The following is a 26,153-nucleotide window of genomic DNA, read 5'->3' as shown; positions in this document are numbered from 1 at the left end:
TTTCTGAAACCAAGTAGTGGAGCAGATTTGGCTTGTAAAACTGTAGTATTCCAATTCCTGCTCACTAGATACAATCTCACAAATGAGCATTTCCATGGGTTCAATTGCCTTTCATTCAGTGGATATTCAGAAATGGAGGGGACACTTGTGTAAGCTGTAGAATCAGGCAAATCAAGACAAATGATTCTAGAGTAAATGAATTAAACCCGAATTATAAAAATCAACCTATGTTTGGATGGCAAATTTACCAGCAATACTGTTATAAAGATCTATTGAAATCTTGTAATTTTTGTAAGAAGTGTAACAAAATTTAAATTCAAGCTCATGTGTATTTAAAGCACAGATATCTATATTTTTTTATTAGGAAAGACGTTTACAGTGGGGATAGCACCTACTTTTATACTAAGTACTCTGTAGACATGTAGCAAATGATAATTAAATACAATGCCTTTAATTCTCATTCTCCTAGCATTTGTTTTCATTGAATGGATTTGAATATTTAAATAAATCAGTCTGCTATTCCCAACTGCCAAGCCCCTCCATAGCCAAGATCAACGGTGTGAGGTCAGGACTCCCAGACAGGCTGAGGTCAGAGAGACAACCCTTGGTGGATCTATTATCCTTTCATTTACATGGAAGTACTTCATAATACTCTACAATATATGAATATTTACGACTTCCTGTTTTCAAATACATATATATCATTAATCTATACTAGTTATCTCATTTGAACAAATGACATTGGGTCGCTCAGTACAATAGTTCAGGTTTTAAATTGTCATTTTATATCCTACATGTGAGGGCATAGACGACAAAAGGGAAGCATAGAGAAATTGATTTAGAGGATATTTTCCAAATGATGCAAACATATTGAGTAAAAGAAAGGATTATTAGAAAAAACGGAGGCCCAATTTTATATAAACTTGGATCATCAGCAGGGATATTGCCACGTAATTCCAGGTACACTATGAGATACTCTCCAGGAGGCTATCTGAATCTCAGTTATCTAGAACAATAGGATGGCATGGAGACTTCTGGCTGTTCCTTTCTTTAGATTAATAAATTGTGTGTATGTGTGTGGGGGGGGTGTTTCCCTAACAGGTGTAAATCAACAGCATTTTTATTTTTCACTTTGCCACACTTATCAGTCTTCCAGTGAAAAGTTCTAATTCATATGTATACCTACACAGAAGCCAAATTTGAATAAACTCCCCCATGAAATGATGAACTAAATATATTTCAGTATTTGTCAGGCCCCAGTTGGCTAGCTAATATTCAAATCAAAATCAGAATGCTCATGAAAACCAAATGCAATCTAAAGAGCAACATCTTAATCCTATGAAATTGTCTCTGATTTTTTAATTGTAAAATGATGTTATTTTATTAGAATAATAAATAATTCATAAGGTATATATATGATGAAAATAAAATCTGTACCTCTGTAGTTACAAAAAGCCACACATAAAGTTAGAGCTTAATTTTCTTTCCCAAAGTTTTCGCCACTGTGTTGTTGATCTGATCATTTATGGTCTTCAATCTGCATATATATTTGACATCATTTGTGAATGCTTTATGACCTACTCCAAAGTCTTTAAGTCGGTTTTATGTGTTATATATAACTCTAGTGCAGGAATTGTTTGTAATAGGCCTAAAATCCATTTTGATCCTAATGTCCTTGTATTATCTTTCCAGTGTCTAAGCATAATGTTCTTAGTCACCATTAAGCTTAATGAGAGCTATTTGGCACGTCCATGAAAAATATATTTTCTCTTCAGAAAATTTGATAGCCAGACAAATATCATGATTCGGATTTTTTTTTCCATTTGCCAACAGTGAAACTAATACAGTAAAATATTAACCCCCAATTTACATTTCTAAAAAGTGTAGTAAAGTTGAAATAATCAGGATGCCTTCAATAATAAAGCAGAACTGTTATCTTCAAAAACAAGTTTCCACCTTTCAAAGGTTCATATCCATTTAATGATAAATGAAAAGCAGGAATAGATTCATTTGGATTTTTTCAAATAAAAAATTGTATTCCTTCTGTGGTCCAAAATTCTAGATTCACGTAAACATAATTTTCACATTTGCTAAAATCAGAAGGAAAGTGCTACTTTTCTTGCCAAAAGCAGAAAACATGGGCAAAGACAAGTGATTTTACTTTTGCTAAGTTTTCTTCAAATGTATACATGGAAAAAGTCAAATCAAATTTCTTAAATATAAGCCTTGGACAGATATTAGCATCAGTGTGCTATCTTATCCTGTTCCTTTCTGGTTGGATAAAGTATTAAAGAAATAAATTAGCAGACAACAATGAACACAACATAGTAAGCCAATATCTAAATCAATCAGGTGAAAGACAACATTAAAATAAATGAGTAAAACATGATTTTAGGATATAATGGACATTTTTAAATGTTCAGAAGCTTCCATATAAAGTCAAAAGCACTGAAATGAAATATTTAAAATTACCTACAAGTAAACATATATTTTTGGAAAACTTTGGCCAGTGCATGAACTTTAAGCATAGGGGAAATTAGACATTCGTTTACATTAAAGAGGCAGGGGGATAAGAATAAACTACACTAAAACTTTGCAGCAAAATGGATTTCTGAAGGATTTCCACCATTTAAACTTCAGAGAAATTAGGTTTAATACTAAATCCAGGACTTGCTGTTAAAATGTCTAATGGGAACAGCTCTACAGAGATTAAATAAAAACTGTAAGTAATAGTAAAGTTACCTTTATGTGATGCTTTCTACGTGCCAGATATGCTTCTCATCCCTTGAGTATTATGTGTAATCCTCATTGCAGTCCTCTGAGATAGGTGCTATTGTGGTCTATATTTTACGCAGAAAGAAGCCACAGAACCAATATTATAAATAACCTACCACTACCCCAGGGTCAATGAGAGGTAAGTGTAGAACCCAGACTTAAAAGTGGAAATATCAAAAACTGCCCAGAAAACGTTAAAAAACAACTTTAACTTCCTGCAGATAACATATGTTGTAGGTAAGTGATACGTATTAGCCGCTCCATCTCTCTTCCAAAACTTGATCAGTTGGGAATATGGACTAACACAGATGCTTCCTCAAGAGGTTTAACCAAAGTGAGCACAATGAAGGGATTATTTACAGTGATTTGAGCAAAGTTAGAGGAACCAACCAAAGCTGGAGAAGACTAGGGTAGTGGATGCAGTGACGCGCTGCCCTGCTCTCTCCTTCGTGATAATCCACTCTTCCTCCCTCTGTGGGAAGGGCTGGGCTGAGGACGCACCAAAACTGTCCTCTGCCAAAGAAGGAGGCCTCATCTGAGCTTATGCCCCTTCTCTGGGAAGCCCCCAGACATTGACAGGTCCTCAGCGAATGCAAACTCCCAGGCTGTCTACCAGGAGGATCCAGCTTCTCTTAAAGTCCATCCCAGCTTTAGAGCAGAAGTCATTGCTGTCACTGCATCAGAGGATAACTTTTCTCTTCATCCACCCCTGCTTCCTTCCATCTGGGCAGGTGTTTCTCCTGAGTACACTTCCCAGTAAAGCTCCTCAACAGAAATATCCCTCTCAGAGTCCATTTCCCAGGTAACTGACCCAAGACAACCAGCAGGCTGTTAGCACCGCAGGGCTTGTCTGCGCAAGAGAAAGATGAAGAAGTTCTTCTGATGCTTAGTAATTATTAGAGCCATGAAAAGAAGAACTTGCTCCTTGGGAATGGTGCCTGTAGGAATGCAACACAGCTAGCATCTTGATGGGGGCATGGAGGCAAAGAGAAAGATAAATATCCAGAATGTTCCCTCTGTTTTACAACTGCTTGCCTGTGCCTTTTATTGCCTGATTCCAACTGGAGTAGGAGAGTAGGGGGCACAGGCAATGTGCTTTATGAAGTATTTAGCCTTCTGGGGCATTGAAAAGGACAGAAAGACAAAGTGGCAAATTCGAAGGGGTTTGCAAATGAGCACAGTTTAGCAAACAAGTAACTTTCCTGGTGTACGGTCTCATCTGATTTGAGAATAAAAAAAGTTCACTGGGGTTTATAAACTAATCAGTTTTAGTAAATGTGGATTTTGGTCACAATTAAGTTATCCCAAATAAAGGGTCAAATATAACAGAAAACTTGAGTGACATATGGTCAATAGTCTAGCTTTTGTCACTTTCATCAAAATGGCATCATGGTTTGAAAAATACCCGAATTGAACACACTCTATCATTATCCACCAAAACAAGTCAAGAATTGAACAGTAGATCAAGGTACAAAAAAACCCAAAGATGAATGAGGGGCCAAAGATGCTGTAGACAGAAGGACTGTCAAAAGAGCATACAAATAGATTTTATTGTCTCCTTCCAACATTTGTTTTTTAAATAAAATCATCTAACTTTATTTGATTTTTTCTCAAACTTTATTTTTATATATATTTTTTGTTCATTTGGGGGAATTGTGGGAATGAATGGTGGAGAAACAGTTTTGAACATGTAGATTTAAAAGTGAGCAAGCACAGCAAACATATTTTTTTAAAGAAAAGACTTTACCTTTCTATCCTAATAACCCACAACTTCACACTTTGTTGAACAATTTTTATTTTTTTATTTTTTTATTTTTTTATTTTTTATTTTTTTGTTGAACGATTTTTAAAAATCATCCCTTCAAGAATATTAGTACTTAGTGAATGTATTTAACTTAATAATTTTCTTCTTCTTTTGTTATAGATTTTATTTATTTATTTATTTATTTATTCATGACAGACAGAGAGACACAGAGAGAGAGGCAGAGACACAGGCAGAGGGAGAAGCAGTCTCCATGCAGGGAGCTGACGTGGGACTCTCGATCCTGAGTCTCCAGGATCATACTCTGGGCTGAAGGCAGTGCCAAACCGCTGGGCCATAGGAGCTGCCCAATAATTTTCTTCTTTAAAAAAAAAAAAACTGACTGTACATCCATTCTGATATTATATGTACTTCATAGCATACTTTCTTTGAACAAAAATGTTCCCTTTCACACAATCTCCTAGTATCCTGGTGGGTGATGATATAGGATATTTATCTTGGATCCTTTAGAGGAGATTATATTTCAAGATATATATATATATATATATATATATATATATATATATATATATATATATAAGAGAGAGAGAGACCAGAACAGGAACAGGTGCCTTTGCAGAGGTCTAGGCAGAAGTTGATACTATATGTAAAGTCCTACCTGCTATTCTCTTTATGAACTAAAAGACACTTGAATTTTCTCAAGGATATGTGAAAACCATATGGACTTCAATGTGCTGCAAGCTGCAATTATATTATTAACTTTGAAGAATTCCGGTTCCATGTAAGTTCTGTTTCAATGACATCTTGCACATTAGTCATGATTGAAAACAAAATTTCTTCATCTGATCAGTTGGCTGGCTATAATGCAGTGTACCACTGAGAGGGTAGAAGAAAATGATGCATTTAGTGGAAGGTGGCTAGCAAGAAAGGAGAAGATAAGATAGTAGCGGGCTGCCTGATGAACAACTGAATTAAGTAATAAAGACAACTCAGAGCCCTAGAGTTGTCCTCTCATTCCAAGCTATTTTTTTGGCCTGAGGTCACATTGCAGAGAGCGTTCGCAGCAAAAGCTGAGTTGGCTCTCGTTAGCCAGGGTAAGAGAATCTAAAGGAAGAAAGTAAAGTTTTCTTAAACACAGGAGCAGGCAAGACTCCTGTTGAAAACGGTTGCTAGAACTTGAACTTGTCTGATCTGAGTTATAAAAATCTCAGAAATGATAGGTTACTTTCTCTTTATTATACACAGAAGGAAACCGAGGCTCGGGGATGGAGTTAAACAATAAGTGACATGATATGGTCAAGACCTAGGCTTTCTGAAATTTTTCCTGGCTCAGATGCAGCCACAGTTGTTCATGTGGATGGATATCCACCTGGTCTGCAGGGAGCCCAGTGTTTTGTACCCACAGATCACATCTTGTGACCGTTCTGGATGCAAGTGTTGCTAAGGCTACTGTGAAGACAAAAATAAACAATACCAAACAGTTTTATGAATGATAAAGAGTTGTACATATTTGTGAAATTGTTATTGCTCGGAAGTAGCTCATTCTCGCCTCCTCTTAGATCATGCATGATGGGCAGGGTGTGGGATTTCTCTGGTTTTGGTCCATTGATCAAGAGAAACAGTGATGGATTAGCTTTTCTTGTAAAATTAAGAGGGGGTGGCTTACTTGTGGCCTGAAATCTTGTAATGGAATATAAATCTGACTTGCGGATTGCATTGTTCACCTCTATCATTTGATGGCTATGACTATTGTTTTCAGGAAGATGAACCATTTCTCCAACAGAGCGTTCAGTCAGCATTCAATTAATAAACAGTTGAGGGAGGTAGAACAGGGTGGCTGAGTTTCAAAGTCACAGTTAACAGAAATGTTTGTTCTAGAAACATATTATGTTCACAAGATAGAACAGCAGAGAAGCATTAGAGAAGGAGAGAAGGAAGGAAGGAACCAACGAACAAAGTCAGGGAGGGATGGGGGGGAGACTTTCCTCTGAGACACATCAGCCTTTCCAGTTTAGACTTACATTGCTTTGATTCTAGAATGTCATAGGTCATTCGGACTGTTTAATATGATATTGTACAATTAAGAAGTATTTATTCCTTCCCTTCATCTAGAAATAGCTCCGTACCCTGAGCCCTATGCTTGTAACCTGGTGCAATTTCCCCTCTGACGCTTACATTGCCTTTCCCTGCTTCTTCCCAATTCTGCGATCCTCACCCCCACCTGTCCTTCAACCACCTAGTCCCAGATTCACTAGTACCTTGAGGACATTTTTTTTTTCTTGGTCAGGTCAGTCAAAAACACGTGCAGATGTTCAAAACATGATATATTTTATGAGTTTGACATTTTTACTGCATTTTTTCCCTCAGAAGTTAATTCAGTTTTACTGTTGAAGAAAACTGTCATTTTGCTGTACAAAAAAAAAAAAAAAAAAAAAGAAGAAAAGAAAAAAAAAAAAACACTTTGTTGTGAAAATGGCAACATTTCTCCCTAGAGCAAAATGGTGGCTTGTGAATCCTCTCCAAAAGAAAACTGAGACGTGCCATGAAGTCATCATTTTCATACAAGCTGCCTATTCGCCCTTCCATTTTTTTTGACAGAAGTGAGTTTTATAACTTCAGAGATAAAGCAATTTGTAGGATAAGTTCTGGCTTTCTTGGAAAACAGATCACAGGCTATTTTTGTTTTGGAGATTCTGAATGCAGGGTGGGAAGATAGGCCAATCAAATAAGAGATTGATGCAATTGGAAAAGATAAACCCATTACCCTTATAAGTATTCACTTGAAGAGATATAGTGCATAACAAGTTGTTTCCTTTTTCATCTTCTCATTTACCCCCTTCTCATGTAAGACATAATACCCTTAAATAAGGTTATACTAAAGATAAAATTTGTGATGCTTAGTGGGGTAGGCGACATGGTGGCCCCCAAAACAAGATCTTAATCAATGGAACTGTAAATATGACCTTACATGGAAAATTATGTTTAAACTGAGATCTTGAGAAGGAGTCTGGATTATCCAGATGCACCCTAAATGTAATCACGTGTATCCTTACAAGGCAGAGTCAGACAGGAGGATGAAATGTAATCATAAAGGCAGAGACTGGCCACAAACTCTCACGACCACAAACCCAAAGAATGTCTGGAGACACCAGATGCCAAAAGAAGCAAGAAACAGATTCTCCCCCAGAGCCTTTGGGGGCATTAGAGTCCTGGCAGCACCTTGTTTTCAGACTTCTGGGCTCTAAAACTGGGGAAATTGTCTGTTGTTTTAAACCAACAGGTTTGTGATAATTTGTTAAGCAATCATAGGACACTAAGAAGCATATTAAATGAAGATGTGGTGAAAATAGCTCATTGAAATTATGACTGAAATTTGAACATGGCATCCTGAGGGCCACCTACTATAAGATTCAATAAGAAAGCAACTGAATCCGCAGCTCTTAGCTTTTACACGCTGCATAATCTATATCATGATGTGGGATTTGCTAGTTCCAGCTGCCCCTTGGTGATTGAAAACTTGCCCATGGATTGGAATTGGAATTGTGTCATGCCATGTCTGATCTCGCCTTAAGTATGTTTAGAGCTTCCTCAAGAAAGATTTCTTTCTTAAGTGTATAAAAATAATCCATCCTTTCACTATGTTTTACTTATATATTTATTTAATCTAATGATGCCATAGTAATTTTCATTGTGATCAAGGCAGCTTAAAATCGGTTTCATTCTTTTTTTTTTTCCCCTAAAGACTTATTATTTATTTGAGAGAGAAAGAGAAAGAGAGCGAGCTAAAGAGAGAGAGCAAGAAGTGGGGGGTGTCCTGGAGCAGACTCCCCACTGTGTGTAGAGCCAGATGCAGGGGTTAACCTGAGGACCTCCCAGGAGCCTCCCAGGATTATGATGGGAGCTTAACTCAAGAGCCAGCAGCTTAACTGAGCCACCCAGGCACCCCCAGTTTTATTCTTTTAGAAGTGTCCATATGATTGACGACATTGATATTTCCATACTTGTTCCTTCCATGGTGTCTAGAGAATCATGTTTTGTAAGCAGTGCCTATTAACGAGAAAGCTAGTGAAAATGTTTCCGCATAATCCTTTACGTCCCCCTTCCTGATTTCAATAGTCCGACCTAGAAATGACAAATGGAAAGAGAAGAGCAGTGGTGCAAAATGCCCATTGGGTGGTTTGAAGGTAATGCCAATCAGAAAGCATGGAAAAATTCAGGGACTTAAGATACAAAAGAAAATTATTTGTGGCCACGTGATTCATGTGCTCCCTCCTCTTTAGCATTGAGTAGACAAGTTACTGTGCGAGAACAAGAGACTTTTGCCACAGAGCCAACTCCATTCAGGAACTCTCCAAATTTGTGGACTCCAGAACCATCTATATGCCCCGTGGTCCTGGAAAAAACACTTTAACAGTGCTTGTTCTGCTCCGTGACATTGGGCAACTGGTCTGTAGGAGCATCGCTCTAATTCCAAATACCATGTCTCAGAACAAATTAAGAGAAAAGGATGGGAAATTCAAGTGTTAAAAAAAAAGGAAAAAGAAAACGGGAAAAACAACTTTTTTAAGCAGCTGCAGGCTGCCTTGGATGAAAGGAAACGAAACAAAACAAAACAACCTTCTCTCATCAAGCATTGTGTTGAGGTATTAATTCTGACTGGTCAACAGTTAATTAGAACACAAGTTGCATTTATTATTTCCCTTGGTTACTAGTCTATGTTCTTAAAATTCTTTTTTATTTTGTTTTCCATTAATTAATAATTCTATTTTGCTGAGAGAGTGCTTGTTCATCCACCTGTGCTAACCCCTTTGCAAGTACTGCTTTATAAAAGCCCAACTTTATATCAAATGTACGAGACAAATATTTCAAACATAACGAAATATTTTCCATGGCGGTTGGAGTTCAAACTTTCAGAGATCGACAGAAACATAATTCAAGGAATGAGCAAAGAAAAATTCACCAGAAGAGAAAATTTTGTTAAATAGGAAGAAGGTTGTATATAATGACTCTTCAAATTTTATCTTCTGATGAATGTGCTTAAAGTAATCCTTCTTTCTGTATGATCCTGTAATACTTATATGTAATTGTTGCGTATAAGAACCTTAAATAAACTAACTGGTTTTCCAAAGTGTTTTGTGAATATTTATGTTGGAATTTTCTTGAATCCATTTCCTAGGCACATAATTTATTACAGTGGCTATGTATTTTAGGATTCTGTAGTGCCTTATTGCTTATCAAAGACAACAGTGCTAAGCCATGTTAGGATTGACTCAAATAAATTAAAATCTAATATTAAATAAAGGATTGGGTTTTAAGAAATAGGACATCTACACATTATTTAGAGCTAGATGGCTCATAGTCATGGGTGGGGGTTTTTTGTTGTTTTTTCTTTGTGTTAGTTGGTATAAAAGTTAACTTTGCACTTCAGAAACTTTAAAATAAAAGTAAATGATAAGGTACTTGACATGGAAGGCTGCCCAAACAGAGGTCGGTGTCAAAAATTCTTACAGCAAGCGTAGGTATCTTAGTAGAGAAAGTGGAAATGAAGACACCGGTGAAACATTTAAACAAAACAAAGGAGAAGTCACTTAGAAGCCATAAAGTTTCTAGCTGCAGAGTACCATAGAAGTCATTTTGGACCAACCTTTCCTGTGTAGAGAGGGAATTGAAACAAGGCTCTCAGGAGATACTTGTAACTCTTGGAACTGCGGATTGTATTCTGTGCATGAATGCACAGAGTCAAGGGATAATTCATTCTTAAGACAAATATTAAGCACTTACTAAGTCCTGCTTAAGCTGCAGGCGCTGGGAAAATAAGAGCTAATAGTACCTAATCCTTGTTCTCAGTAAGCTTACACTCTTTTAGAGCTCAAGAAAGAAATGTGAATAGAAATAACTGCAATGAGCATTCTGAAGGAATAGTAAGGACAGTGGTTTAAATTATAATGCGGATTCTGAATGGGGAAGGCAGGGAGCACACAAAACAGGGAAAGGTACAGGCAAACGCAATTAGGCCAAACCTTCCTGTTACCTTTTGGTTCTATTAAACACTCCTCTTACTGTTTATCCCTTCAAATGAGCATATTTGGCAACTCTTCTGTGTGTGTGTGTGTGTGTGTGTGTGTGTGTATCTCCCTCCCTCACCCACTCTCTTCCACTCAGCCTTTTGCAACTCTTACTCAGTGATTGACATTCCATCATATTCTCACTCTTTATTCAAAAGTTTCCTCTACCTTCTACCCTTGCTGAGACTTGACTCTTCTCTTGGTCCATGTTCCATTTCTTGTTGTCCTCTTGGGGGGGTGGGGGGAGGCGGGGAGTACATCCTGGTACTTCTCAATTATAACAAAATCAGGAGGAGAGGCCAGTATCCTTTTTTCTTTTTTTTTCTTTTTTTTTTCCTTTTTGCTTTTTATCCCTGCATCCAGAATTTTTCACAACTTGCATCTCATTAAAATGTAAAAACAAAACTCCTACTTCTTCAAGACTCAGATCGTGTCACTTTATCCTTCTATTTGTTCTCTGCCAAATGTTCAGGGGACTTCACCTATGAAATGAAAACCTCAGCATCCTCTTCACCTTTTTTGCCCCAGCTTTTGCTGTCTCTATTAAAAAGTTCTAGATAACATGCAGATCTCTTAATTCTTTATCTCCCCTTCACCAATTAGTTAGTCCTCCATTCCCATAAAAATAAATACTGTGGAAGACAGCGGTGGAAAAGTGACAAATTTCAGGGTGATTACTTGCTGAAATGATAAAGTAAGGGATATATTGGGTTAAATAAAACATATGATTAAATTAATTTTAGTTATTTCTTTTTACTTCCTTTTATGTAGCTACTAGACACTTAAAAAAAAAAAACACGGGTGGCTCTCATTTTCTTTCCTTTGGACAGTGCTGATCTAGATCTTTCCAATATTTCCCTTAGAGTATTCTTAATTATTGAGACAGGTGAGTTAAAACAAACCCATGAATTTATTTTCCCTCCTATACCTTTTATGGTAGAAACACGTATGTTATTTGGGAAAATTTTTTAGACTTGTTCTACTTTCTCTAAGAACCAAACATTTTCTAAATCTGTATTATTACGTCTACTGATGTCATTTCCATAAAGCCTGTTTTATTACACATCAATGTATGTGTTGTGGTAGATTGGAATGTCATTGAAGTTTTTCACTCCTTTCCTAGTAATTGGATTACCAAACCTAGAAATGCTGTTCAACTTGCCCTGTACAAAAGCAGTTCATTCATTTATTTTTCAGTTTGTAAATAGAATTTCTCTCTCTTTTTTTTTCTCCCTGCTCACTTATACTTTAAGTTCTTTGGAGACTGTCTCATCTGGTTTTCATCATCAGCACTTCCCAAGGAACTCACAACGACTTCATAACATAAAGTTGAAAGGATTATTTTCAGCCAATATCATATTTGGGTCTCCTAGAAACATTCAGAATTGTTGACATTTTTAAACACTTTACTCTAGTTTTTTGTTGTTGTTTTTATTTGTTTGTTTTTAGTTTTTAGGTGTTTTTTTATTTGTTTTTTACCTACTAACTTATTCTTAAACACACACACACACTCCCCTCTCTTTCTCTTAAAGAACTATATGTATGTATTTCATGCCCAAAATTTTCTTAAAAGCATATTTTGCACAAACGTTGTTTGATTAACTGTTTCACTTGAATTTTGCGCACATGCCCAAAATAAAATTGATTCTCTCCATTTTATCTTTCTTAAACTTGATTTACACGTTCTTACTACCTCATAAATGTTACCTATATGTCTAATTTCCAGAGCAAAAAGCTCAGAATTATTCTTGATTCCTCTCTATTTTGATTTCCTAGTATAAATTCATTTATAATCTCTATTGATTTATTTTGAATGAGTATAGTCTTCATTTCTACCACAACCATTTTGGGGACTGCTTCCATTATTCCTTAAGTTATACTGCTATAGTTTCCTATCTAATATAGTTTCCATCCCCTTGGTGACTTTCTAATTAATTATTTACATGCAGTTATCTGATTCTATCACTACTATCATTCCCTAACTGGTTATAACCCTTCAGTACATCCAGGATTGAAAAAAGAAAAGAAAAGAAAAGACTGGGGCAAGGGGGAAGACAATCATATACACAAATGGAAATACACCTTAACATGGTCCTCAGGTTAGTGCATGATCTAAGTACCACCACCCCAGCATCATTTGCAACAGAGTCCTTCCACTCCACCTCACTCTCCATGCATTCCAACATCAACTTTCTTTCAAGCCCTTCTTCCAGTCATCATACCTCCAGAAACAGCTTTTGAAATGTTTTCTCTGTCTGAGTAGTGGTAAATCTACTGGTAATTTATTTTGGATTATCATTCAAATCCCTACTTAATGCACTATGTTTTGTATTTTTCCTTCAAGTACTGACTTTGTTAAGTCAACTTCTGTATACTTATTATACCACATCTTCTTCTTCATATTCCTTTTGTAATTTATATTTATAAAAGCAAATGATTTTTTTTCCACCCAGAGGCCTTAACTGTGAGAGCATAAGCTTTTTCTCTTTTTTATCCCCTGGCACAGGATCTTGTCATGCAATAAGGCACATGAAATATTTGTTAAGTGGTGAATGAAAAAAGGGCATAGGCTATGTATGTTTCAAACACTTCTGTGTACCTAACATCCACTACATGACCTGGCACAGAGTAAATGATAAATATATATATATATATATATATATATATATAACCAAACATCTGATGAACTAATGAATAAATAAATTATAAAATTGAGTTAAGAGAACATTGAGAAATTCAACAGAGTGGAAATCTTATGATATGAGAAGAAGCATAAAAAAAGCTAAGGAACCCTATTTTGGGAGCCCAGCTGGCATAATAAGGAGTTTGTACATAATTTGAATACCACAGCGATCCATTGATCTGGAATCCACAAAGATTCCATTGACACAGAAGTGTCATAAAATCAGATTTTCACTCAAGAAAGATTGGAGATTGTGGAGAGTCGACAAAGGGAATCAAGACCAGGAGTGCAGAGACTGTTCAAGAAAAAATTACAATTATAAAAAGTAAAGATAAAGACACAAAATAAGGAACGAGAACTAGAATCAGAGGGGAAGCTCCAAAGGAGGCAGAAGCCCCAGAACTTGGGGTCTGACTGAGTATATATAAGAAGTAAAAATGGGGTAGGATTGGGACACCTGGGTGGCTCAGTGGTTGAGTGTCTGCCTTCAGCTTAAGGCGTGATCCCATAATCCCAGGATCGAGTCCCGCATCAGGCTCCCTGGATGGAGCTTGCTTCTCCTCCCTCTGCCTATGTCTCTGCCTCTCTCTCTATGTCTTGTGAATAAATAAACAAAATATTTTAAAAAATATAAAAATGGGGTAGGACCACAGGAATAAAATAAAACACACCAAAATAGAATAAGCATAGATATTAAAAAAAAAATCTTTCTCGTTTATGTCCCTGGATAGTTTATGTCCCTGGATAGTATTTTTTAAAACACAACTCAAATAGAGTTAAGAAACATATTTGGGGTGAAAGTAACTGTTTCTGAACATCTTAATTTAATTGTATGTGTGGTATCAGAGTATAGAGAGTCAGTGGAATAACTGATAAAGACAGTGAGCTCAAAGGAACCACTAGTGATATATATACTAGAAACTCATCAAAAGTTTGTGTCAAGAAGCTGAAGTCTCAGGAGTATTGGGAATTACACTGAAAAGAAAAGAAGGTCCAGAATAAGAACTGGAATACCAAAATGTGATGGGTGGTAGAGAAGAAGCTAGAACAGAATATAACAAAGAAAAAATCCCAAATTAAAGAGAAAAAGCTTGGTGCCATGGAACTCAAGGGAACCTATAATTTGAAACAGAAGAAAATGACCAATAGTCTTAAACACTCCAGAAAGGTCAGATATTAGATCTGAGAGGAGACCATTAGATTTACAATTAGGAGGCCGCAGGTGACCTTTGGTGGGGCAGCCTCAGTGGAAAGCTTGATTGCAGTGGACTGTGAATTGGGAATGGGAAGAGAATCATTTCCAAGTAATGTTTGAAGAGCTTGAGAAAAGGTCAGAGGTTATCATTAGATGGGAATATAAAACTGAAGAAGCATTTTTAAAAATTATTTTGCCGTACTTGCATTTCATAACATTCTAAACTGGCAAAAGATTTTCAAATACGTTCTGAATTATACAAAGTCACTTTTTATTGTGTTGTAAGAAACAGACTAGCCAACAAATAGGCAGTCTTTGGCTTTCTGTATTTCTGTCCATTTCAAACAATACAGATAATCAGATTCTACACAACAAACCAAATTGGCCGTTAAGACAGGATAAATTCCACAGAGGCTATTTCGAGAACTAGTGCCTTTCATCACCATGACACAGACTGTGGTTTGGACACTTGCTCAAGGTTACATATAACCCACCTAATTGATATTATGGTTCCTGGACTCCCGATGGTTAATCATATCTACCTCACTCCTTTCGTAGACATTGTCCTTGAAGTAAACAAAAAAACAATCCCCCATTCTCTAGTTTAGTAACCATTCTATTGAGTCGTATACCTGTAGCTATTGTTTGATATTGGACATTTGACAATAGATAGAACCTATGGGCTAATATTGATGAGAGTAAAGAATTCTTAGTGGAATCTGCAAATCGATTTCCTTTTAATAATGATAACATGATCAGCTGCTTTTTTTTTTGGAGGGGGAGAAGGGTTTCATATTGATAAAAATAATAGAGATAATTTCTGGTTTCTGAAAATCCTTAAGTGCATTAGACCAAAGCCTGGGGTCCTCAGAAAGGAATAATTGATGTAAATGATTAACACAATTTTCAGATTTTGGGTCATTGTATTTAGGGCCAGAGTCTTGATCCCCTATGAGGCTGTGATTAACCAATGGTCTGACTTGTGCCTGCTGGAAGGTTTCACTCATTTCCTTGGCAGTATTATTTCATCAGTTAGTTGGATTCTGTCCCGTTTATTTGGCAAAGATTTTGTAGAACCATGCTGTGTCCATTATCTTTCCCTGACAATGATTTAATCTTATTGCAAGAGTGTCAAAGCTGGTTATTATGCTAGGCATGCTATTCTTAGATCTGGAAAGGTTTCTCCAACTTCATATGCACACACACACACACACACACACACACACACACATTTAGCTGTATGAATAAAAAAATCTCTTTGTAACAAAGCAAAAACTATTAATTCATTTATTTTTATATGTTTGTCTGTATGTGAATATGTGTGTAGCCATTCATGTTCTAAGCACAGACCGAAAGGATAAAAATATGATAAGAAGTGGTTCTTTAGCTTTTAAGGATCTATTGAACATCTATTTGTCTATTGTATATATTAATTAGTAGGACTATTATGTCCTATGTAATGAGTTAGACTCTCTAAAAATGAATAAGGCATAGGACAAACCTTTAGGAGCATATGCTCAGGGATGCTTTGGTACCTTTCTCTAAAAACATGATAATTCCCTCTTTTGGAGAATGATCGTAAGCTTTCTTCTTAAAACAAATTTGTTTCTTAGTTAATTTTGGCTGTTATAAGAAAAATACCATAAACTAAGTGGCATAAACACCAGAAAATTATTTTTCATAGATCTGGACACCTGGAAGTACAAGATCATGGGGCTGACAGATCTGGTATCTGGTGAGGGCTGCTTCCTCAAAAATGGCCATTTCTTCACTATGTTTTCACATGGCAGAAAGGGCTAGGAGCTCTATGAGGTCTCTTTAATAAAATCACTACAATTGTTTGAATTTGTTTGGAAAAATGTATTGTTATTCAAGAAAGACCAGCTATGACCTTTAATCCTTATCTTACTCCACCATGATCCTAGAGGTCCTGGTTTTGACCTGAGCCCCAAAGGAGAAGGTGGTCTTTACAGAAATTAAAATAAAATAAAATAAAATAAAATAAAAAAATAAAAAATAATAAAATAAAATAAATAAAATAAAATAAAATAAAATAAAATAAAATAAAATAAAATAAAATACTGTATGGTATGTGAGAGGTGAGATGGGTTAGAATGACACGTATTATGGGAAAGAAATCAAATACTGTTTGGTTGGAGAACCAAGAAGACCAGTGAACAAAGTTGCCTGGTGCCTAGGTTATAATTGTAAATAAGATAATGAGAGTAGAGTAGATGTCATTAAGAAAGTGACATTTGAGCAAAATTTGTAAGTGAGCCAAGAAAATACCTGGGGCAAAGTCTCTAGGCAGAGGGGAGAGTGATTGCCAAAGCCCTCAGGTGAGAGTATGGCTGGCAAGTTAGAGAACAGCAAGTAGGCCACTGAGATGAAGTAGAGCAGGACAGTTAATTTTATGTGTCAATTTGAGAGGGCCACTGGATGTCATATTAAGCATTGTTTCTGGGTGTGTCTATGAGAGTGTTTCCAGATGGATTTGAATTGGTGGACTTGGTAGAATAGATTGTGCTCCCCAGTATAACTGGGCATTGTCCAATCTGTTGAAGATCTGAATAAAAAAAAAAAAAAAGCAAAGGAAGGGGGAATGTGTCTTTGTTCTTTTTTTTCCCCCTGCTTCACTGCTTGGACTGGGACATTTCATCTCCTCTTTCTCTGTCCTTGAACTGAGATTGACATTATCAGCTCACCTCATCCTCAGGCCTTCAGACTCAGATTAAATTACACCACCATCATTCCTGGATGGCAGATCATGAGACTTCTCAACTCTATATTGCTTTAGCCAATTTCTCACAGCCTATCTATTTGTCCTCCTCTTCCCCCTCTTTCTTCTCATGAATAATCTGGGATTATTATATATATTATCCATACATATTATATATATTTGGAATAATTATAATATATAATTTAATTATTTATAATTAATATAATTATTGTAAATAATATGTAGGATTAAATTGTATAGTATATAATTTAATTATATATTTTTCATTATACATGTTATAACTATATTATATACTATATATAATTTACATATATGATGTAATTTAATTATATATTATATTGCATATAGTATATTCTGGATATTTGGGATAATTATAGGATATAAATATATATATATTCTATTGCTCTGTTTCACCAGAGAACCCTAACCAACATACAGACTGAAGAAAAATGAATAAGAAGTGAGATCCAAGGAGTAAGAGGGGCTAGAAGATAAAGCAATAGCCTTGTAGGCTATGTTTTTCACTTTTTCTTCCATGTAAGACAGGAAATAATCAGAAGATCTGAACAGGAAAATTATATAATCTGATTTGTATTTAAAAGTATTTTTTTGGCTGCTGAATTTAGAACAAACTGTAGAGGGACATAGGTATAGAAGCAGAGGGATGGTTAAGAGGCTATTGCAAAAATATTCACAAGGAGTAATGGTCATCTCTGTCCTGTCATGTAAGTTACAATCTGAAATATGTTTTTTCTCAACTGTAGCTAGAGATGAAGATAGGAGAAGAAAGTAAAAGATGAGTTCTTCGTAATTGTCCTATCATAATTCCTAATATCATTATTATTAAGCCGTCTGCTGAGCAGTTTTAGTATTTAGTGGAGGTATATATTTTAACTCTAGTTTACAGAAGAGGAGTCTGGGTCAGAACTCAGATGCAGATCAATTGGACCTCAAAGCTCATACTTTTAAACATGCCTCACTTTCTCAAACCCTTCAACATTCTTCAAATTCCTGGAACATTGCAAATATATTCCTTTATTAATTATTAAACAACTGATCCAAACAAATAATGTAAATAATATATTTGTTTATTAAAGATATTACTTGTTTATTTGAGAAAGAAAGAGAGCATGAGCATGGGGGGCAAAGGGAGAGGGAGAGAAAATCTGAAGCAGAGAGAGCCTGACTCTGTGTGGAGTGCAGGACTGGACGCAGGGCTTGGTCTCAGGACCCTGAGATCATGACCTAAGCCAAAACCAAGAGTCAGATGCCTGACTATAGCACCCAGTTTCCCTGAATGAAGTAAACAATATCTTTGAAGAGGTAGAGCAGAAAGTGGCCAGGAATGATATGATACATGCATGCCAGCCTCCTCTTGCCCTTGCTAATACAATTACATTACACTCCAGATTTGTTTTATTTCCATGATTGAAAAATTGGAGATATGACTTTTAAGAGAACATTCAGTAGAGCAAATTTTCATTATGACAAAACAATCTAGTGGTCTCCAAAAGGTGATGAGAAGTTACGCATAACTCTTAAAATACCCCAGGTTTAAAAGCTATCCTTGCCTGGGTCAACTAGTGTTACTAAAAGCTTTCGAAGTGGAGCTGTGGCAATTGTCTTCACTCCTCAAGTAATAAGGATTCTTTCAGCTTTCTATCTCACAGATGGATAAAAGGAACAAGGCTAGGTTTAGTTTGGACAAGAGATAAATAGAAGGTACAGACCACTCAGATTGTTGTGTTTTTGAAGATTATGGCTTACAATATGTCTCAGAAGGAGGACAATGTGGTTATGGTATCTTAGTTTGTTTTATTGGTTTATTAGCTGTGAGTCCTTAGGCAAAGAACTCAACCATTCTATGCTTCAGTTCTCTCCTCTGCATTATGGGAATAATATTTACTCTATATGATAGTTAAATGAGATACTGCGCACAGCTCTTCCAGGGAACTATAAATACACTGATGATTTTCTGTTTTGCATGGAGCAATATTGTCTTCAACAATAGTGAGAAGCGGCATTGCACAAGGAACATTTTAGTTGGCACGTTCTTGGCAGGATGATGATAATTCAAATGTTTCTGCTGATCTAAGCACTTTCTCATAGTCAGAGTTTGTCCAAGCTAGTTGGAGTTGGCTGAGGCCACTTTAAGGAACCCCATTCTTCCATTTTGTGTGCTACTTTGTCTCTGTGGATATCTGTGAATATCATATAATTCTGCAGAGCTATCCGAAAATTTGTGAACATTACCTTCCTCTGCATTTTCAGTAAAGCTTATTCTCTGTAATAGGACATTTGTAACATATTGCCAGAAACCCAAGTTGACAGCCATTATCAAAATTGAACAGTATTTAACACCACATGACCATACTCTCTTGCCAAATTTTCTACAAAATTAAAATTTAGGAGAATAATAATCCAATGAATTGCTGTCATACCTGTGGTCATTTTTTTATTAGACCAGATTCGTAATGAGGCCCCTGCGAGTCAGTAATAACTCATTATCTGGGTCTCAGTCTCAGGAACATGCTGGGATTAGGCTTTGGTCAGGATCTCATGTACTCAAATATGGTCATGAGTTTTCTTATCAAAAATTAAATCATTAAATAAAAATCTTGGCTCTGATGACCAAACATTTAAATAAAAATAAAACGCCAGAAAAATAGCAACTATTTTCAAAATGAAACCCCACAGTATGACAACTTTACCTTTGCCTACTTTTCATAGAAAAGTATTAACATTGTAATACAAGAATGAATATTTTCTTATTTTTATCTTCTTTTCCTCTCAAAATATTTTCATGTGTTTCTAGATAAAGACTGAGAAAGAGGAAAAATGTCAAAGTTGCCTTGCAAAAAAACCTATTGGCCTTATCATTGGTCTTTTTATCTTTGGTCAATGATGACAAGAACTATGAAATTACTGATAAATATTACATGATAGTGAATTGGGAAATTAAATACATTAACATAATACAGAGCAGAAAAGTAGAGGCCCATTAAAAAGCAAGCAAAATAATACAATAATATAGAGCTAGTAGGAATTTCAGGTGGTCCAGTGTATTCTCTCATTTTTTAACTGAAAAAACTCAGTCTCTTTTAAATGATAGCAAAGGTTCAAACAAGTTTTTCAAAGAAGAGACGGCATATTAACCTAGTTCTGATGCCAATATCTTTAGAGTATATGCTTTTTATTTTTTTGTTGTTTGTTTTTTAGCAGTTGACATATATTTTGTGTAGACTCTGTTTATATTTGCATCTTCAAACATACAAATAATGAGGTCATACTAGAATATATTGAAAAAATATCTAATTTGTGTTTTGCTGTTGAATTTTATGAGTTAAATGTCTCTCCATATCAAGTATGTTTTACCCCCACAGTGCTTTAGGTGACATTTTCAAATGTGGAGAGGAACCAACTGTTCAGTTGTGCTCATTCATCTAGACACCATCATTTGTCTGTGATTTGAGCTCTGCAGTGTTCCAAAATACCTATGGGTGACTGATGTCTCTTAGCTCTCATTTGGTGTCAAATCAATGTGTACTATCACTGGAAAACCTTGTGAATGGCTTATAATATCCAAGGAGAAGGCCAACTATTCAGACGACACTCTGGCTTTCCCATGATCATTTTCCATAAGTGGTATCTTCCTAGGCTAATATACAACCCACCAAGGAAGAATTCTTCACTCTGTTTAATGGAATCGCTATGCTTTCCCCACCCACAGCATATAGGGTGGAGAACTACTTGACTTGGGTTTTACACACGTTATAAGTAAGTGGTTTGGACAATGGAAGAAAAAGAAAGCAGTTGGTTTTATGGAACTATAGCTGTCTACATAGTTCTCAGCTGGGGGCAGACTAGTCCCAGGTTGAGGGTGGGGGCATTTGGCAATGTCTGGAGATGAGTTTTTTGATTGTCTCAACTGGGAGGATCTACCAACACCTAGTGGGCAGAGGCCAGGGATGATGCCAAACGCTTTACAATGCACAGAGCAACCCTCCTAGAACAAGAATTTTCTTACTCTAAAGATCATTATTGTTGAGCTTGAAGAATCTCCTTATGACTTGAAATTTGAAACTTTCTCATCTCCCATTACACATCTTTTTTTTTTTTTTTTTTTGTCTTTCAGAGAGCAAATTATAAAAGGAAGCTTATGAGAACAGTCTTAAACAGTTCTGAACTTCATGGGTATCAATGAAACAAACTTTAAGAAGTCACTTTTTTAAAACGGGCTTATGAAGCACATTGTCAACCGGCGCTCACAAGTCATTTTCAGAGACTTTTACAAAGTCTTCTCAGACTTCCACCATCTTGTATACATTTATTACAGAAGGAGAGAAACAAAAAATCTGGAGAGAATTTTCCCTTTCCCCAACCCCGTGTTAAAGGGATTGAGAAGGCTACGTAGGGAACATCTGACATTCTAACTGATGGTGAGGGTAGCTTGGTTTCTCCCTGCCACTGGTGAGTGAAGGAGCCCTTCCTCTGGCCAGTTCTCAAGTTCTGAGTTTATGATGGGTTGTGATGCCCTGTAGCCAGCTTGACTGATATTGTTTAAAAGTTACCTCCTTATAAGAGCTAGTGACAAGGCTCTGGCGAGGCCATCAATGAATCCAGTTAAAAATCTTATTTCTTCCATGCTGTGAGGGAAATCAGGAAATCAGGGCTTTCTTCTAGGGTTGCCCCAACACAGAGTTCCATGAAAGATGCATGGGACACTGACACTGTCTAGTTCCTAGGTAGGCTCATATGCAAAAACCTCTCAATCCTCAAGGCCAGTCATGGGATGTTCTTTCACTCCCAGATTCACAGGTAGGTTTTCCCCTTCTAACAAGTAATAAGATCACAAGAAATGAAAATGAGAAAAAAAAAATAGCACAAGTCTTCAGGTCCCATAGTACACACTTAGAGCTTTTTCTGGAAAAAGATATTTTCTATGTGAGAAGGAAAAATGAAGGGGTAAAATAGGTCAGCAGGAGTGAAGCTTACAAATTGCAGGTATGCCACACTTTGCGCTAACATTTTTGATTTTAAAAGTAACTTTGGAAGAAGGGTCAAAGTCGAATTCAATGGGATAATATAATTAAAGACATTTTCAATAAGTCAGCACTTATTTCAGTTTCGTTTTCCCCTTGGAATGAAAACTGTGTAGGCAATTAGTTTAAATTAGGCTATGTGGGGCTATTATTTATATAACAAAAAATAAGTTTTTCTTTGTAATTAAATTTAATGGTGTTGCACTGGAGAGAAACCGAACAAGTGTCTAAGACATGCCTTCCTCTGGTCAACCCCGACTTCTGAGCTCCGTGGTTGTAGCACAAGCCATTGTGCCCCTTCCCTGACATGGTCTGCATTTTTAACCTGCTAAGCAGATACTGCTAGCTGCAAAGGAATTTAAGTAAATCATTTTTTCTCTGAGGTTCATCTAAGTTCCAATGTCTTCTAAGTTGTTTTGAGTTGCTAAAACCTTGCTTTTGAAAAAAATAAAAAATAAAAAAAATAAATAAATAAAACCTTGCTTTTGTTTTAATCCTCCTAAAGAATGTGAAGAACAGCTTCTAATTATCATGTTATCTGTATATGCACATGAATTTAAGATTGAAACTTTGGGACTGTTCCTGTGTTTTAAGCCTTCACTCGTGAACTGATTATTCATTACCAGGGCCTAGGTATATAACATGTTCTTACACATGCACCCTAACATATATTCACAAAATATATATTCTATCACTTAAAATGTTCCTACCGGGGTGGATGGGTGGCTCAGTCAGTTGAGCATCAGACTCTTGATTTTGGCTTAGGGCATGATCTCGGGGTCCTGAGATCTCTGTGCTCAGTGGGGTGTCTGCTTGAGGTTCTCTCTCTACCTCTCCCTCTGCCCCTCTTCCCACTCACACTTTCTCTCTCAAATAAATAAATACATCTTAAAAAAATAAAACAAAATGTTCCTAGTATGTGTAACTTTTATAATCAGAAAACTTAGTAAAGGAAAGACTACTTGCTCTTCCTCATGGCATGCCAAATCTAGATTTGGTTTACTTTTTCCAGATGTTGTCCTTGGGAGCAGAGTGAGTTGGTTTTCTAATATCAAACTCTCTTCTATCTATGGATAGGAACAGTGATTTTATATTAACAAAGACGAGATTTTGTGGTAGCTAGACAGTCTTGGATTTCCATCCCACTGTCATTCGCGAACTTAATATTTCAGGGAAATTAGTTCAGCTCTGTGAGTCACAGTTCTTTCAGTCATACATCGAGGTAAATAACACCTACACAACAGGTTGTTGTGAAGATCAAATGACTTCATATACTAATAATGCTAAATGTAGTCATAACAGGCAGCTAACAGTTGATATTAAAGGTTATAATCATGGTTAACTGTTTTTGTTGTTATTAAGAGAAAAAAATGAGGAGTCATCAGTTAGAAATTAAACATCAAATGATGCTACTCAAGTCTATTAAGTTGACCCTATTCTTTCTATCAGCATGACTCTGGCTTTCAAAGCAATTCAAGTTGGTTGATGATACAGTTCTAATATGGAACTCTGCCCTACTACTCCTGCCCTGCCTTTTTCTCATGCCATTGTCCAGGCCTGGAATATCCTATCCCATCTGCTGCTTAGCAAATGGCTATTCTTTTACAGATCCTAACCTAAGATATATTTATTCTGCAAAACCATGCCCAATCTTTCCAACTCCTAGGCATATTTGATATTTTTCATCATAAACCATTGATTATTGCCTAAAATGTAGATCTCCGTGGAAAACACCAAGTATCTACTGACAAATTGATAGACCTATGTCTGTTCACATGCTTAATGGGATTATAACATAATCAGAACAACTCCACCAACACCCACCAATATCAACTCTTTAATTATTAAACACATTTTATGTACTCTGATTTTGCATTTTTTAATCCAAGCTACAACTGCTTTGTGAGATATTCTAGTTAACTCATATTTCCATGTCCATGAAAAGAGTAATCTGTGCCTCTGAAAAAAATGGAGAAAAAATTATAGATGAATGAGTTGCTAAAAATATAAATGTGAAATTGCTTTGTTGATTAAGTCAAAAAAACTCAGAGGAAAAAAAAACAAAAGTTTCCTCAAAATTTACAAATAAAGAATATGGAAGGCAATCAGGGTAGAAACACATCCTCAGAAGCAGACTTGGAAAATGTTATTCTAGTTTGTTCCATCACACCAAACATAGCAGTAATTCTCCTAGTATCATATATATAAAATTCTTCAGTTAGGATATTAGAAGAAACTGCGTTGTTTTATGTCAAACACATTTATATGGATTTGCTGTTTGTCAGAGGAAAAACAACCAGAAACCATTGCTCCTATACTAGTTGAGAAATAAGAACTTGTACTAGTATTTGCCATTGTCAATAAAGAAGCAAACAAACAAATAAATAAAACTTAACTAGACTACTTGTGAATCAACACACTTTCCTTAAGTGAACTAAAATTAAAAATTAAGATGCTAATATTTTACAATGTTTCATTTATTGAAACATTCATTTAACATATTTTGTCTTATTTAACATTTGTATTGAGAGATTGATCCATATCAAAAGGTGATGCATTTCTTTCAATATAAGATAACTCTTTAAGGAATTTTTTTTTTTTTTTTTTTTTTTTTTTTTTTTTTTTTTGTGCACAGAGGCAAGACAAGGAACAAGTTTGCCCTCAAGTGGGCTTCAAAGGCAGATCAGAGTTTCCAAACAGAGTGGGGAGAAATGTTAGGCTCATAGATTTACATATTAAGTGTAATAGGGAAGAAGCTAAAATATATGCCCCACTTTTTTATGGAAGCTATTTCTCTGTAGGAACCTATACTTTCACAGGTGCCTCATTATGTACTGCATTATTGAAATGGCACACCACCATTTTTGTCAGACTCTAAAATATTCAAATATTATTTGGCATCCATTAGTTATTTTGTTAAATTTTTATTATGCTTGAAGGCTGTAACTCCTGCCCTAAATTGACATGAAACAAGTTTGAAAAAAAATCTCAATTTTCCCTTTCCCCCAGTGGATATTGACTATGCTAAGAAATCTTCATTGAATGCATAATTAAAGCTAATGGCAATGTCTTAAACTGATTTTTGATTTTTAGGTGCACTAAATTACATTATTCTTATAACTTTAGCAGCATCTGCCTTGTCTCAAGCAAATTAGTTTTAATTCCTCCTACCAGTATATGTCCAGACCATGTGTTCACTATAATGTCGCTCTTTTCCATTACCCTGGACTTAATTTTATCAGCAAATAATTTGTAACTTCAATTCAACATTTGCAATCTGTTCTGAAAATAACCTTCTTTTTTTTCTTTTAACAATTTATTTATTTAAGAGAGAGAGAAAGAAAGAGAGTGCAGAGGAGGGAGTCAGAGGAGAGAGAAAGAGAGAGAATCCCAAGCAGACTCCCTGAGAGTCTGCCATTATTGATAAATAAGCAAATAAACAAACAAATAAATAAAACTTAAGTAGACTACTTGTGAATCAAGAGGCAGGGCTCAAACTGGGGCTTGATTTGAGGCTCGGCTTGGGACTTAATGAGGGGCTCGATCCCAGGACCCTGAGATCATGACCTGAGCTGATACCAAGAGTCGGATGCTTAACTGACGGTACCACTGTGACATCCTTAGAAAGAATCCTAACTTTTAAGCTAAGTTGTTTTTCTCAGTGCTAAGAAAATAAGCATAACATCCATAGTCCCTGGCAAGTAGAAGTTACTAAATAAATCTGCAATGAATGAATAGATGATACCTTTCCTCTGTTATTCTAATGATCTGGAATACTTATTTCTTATCCTTTTTATATTCTAGGATTCACATGTTACAAAAAATACTAAAAATTTGATAGAAATGAAATATCAGAGAACTTTATCAGAGAACTTATTTACATGTTGACAT

This window comes from Canis aureus, chromosome 8 (assembly GCF_053574225.1).
Source record: "Canis aureus isolate CA01 chromosome 8, VMU_Caureus_v.1.0, whole genome shotgun sequence".
NCBI classification, from domain to species: domain Eukaryota; kingdom Metazoa; phylum Chordata; class Mammalia; order Carnivora; family Canidae; genus Canis; species Canis aureus.
Note: the sequence above shows the minus strand (reverse complement) of the source record.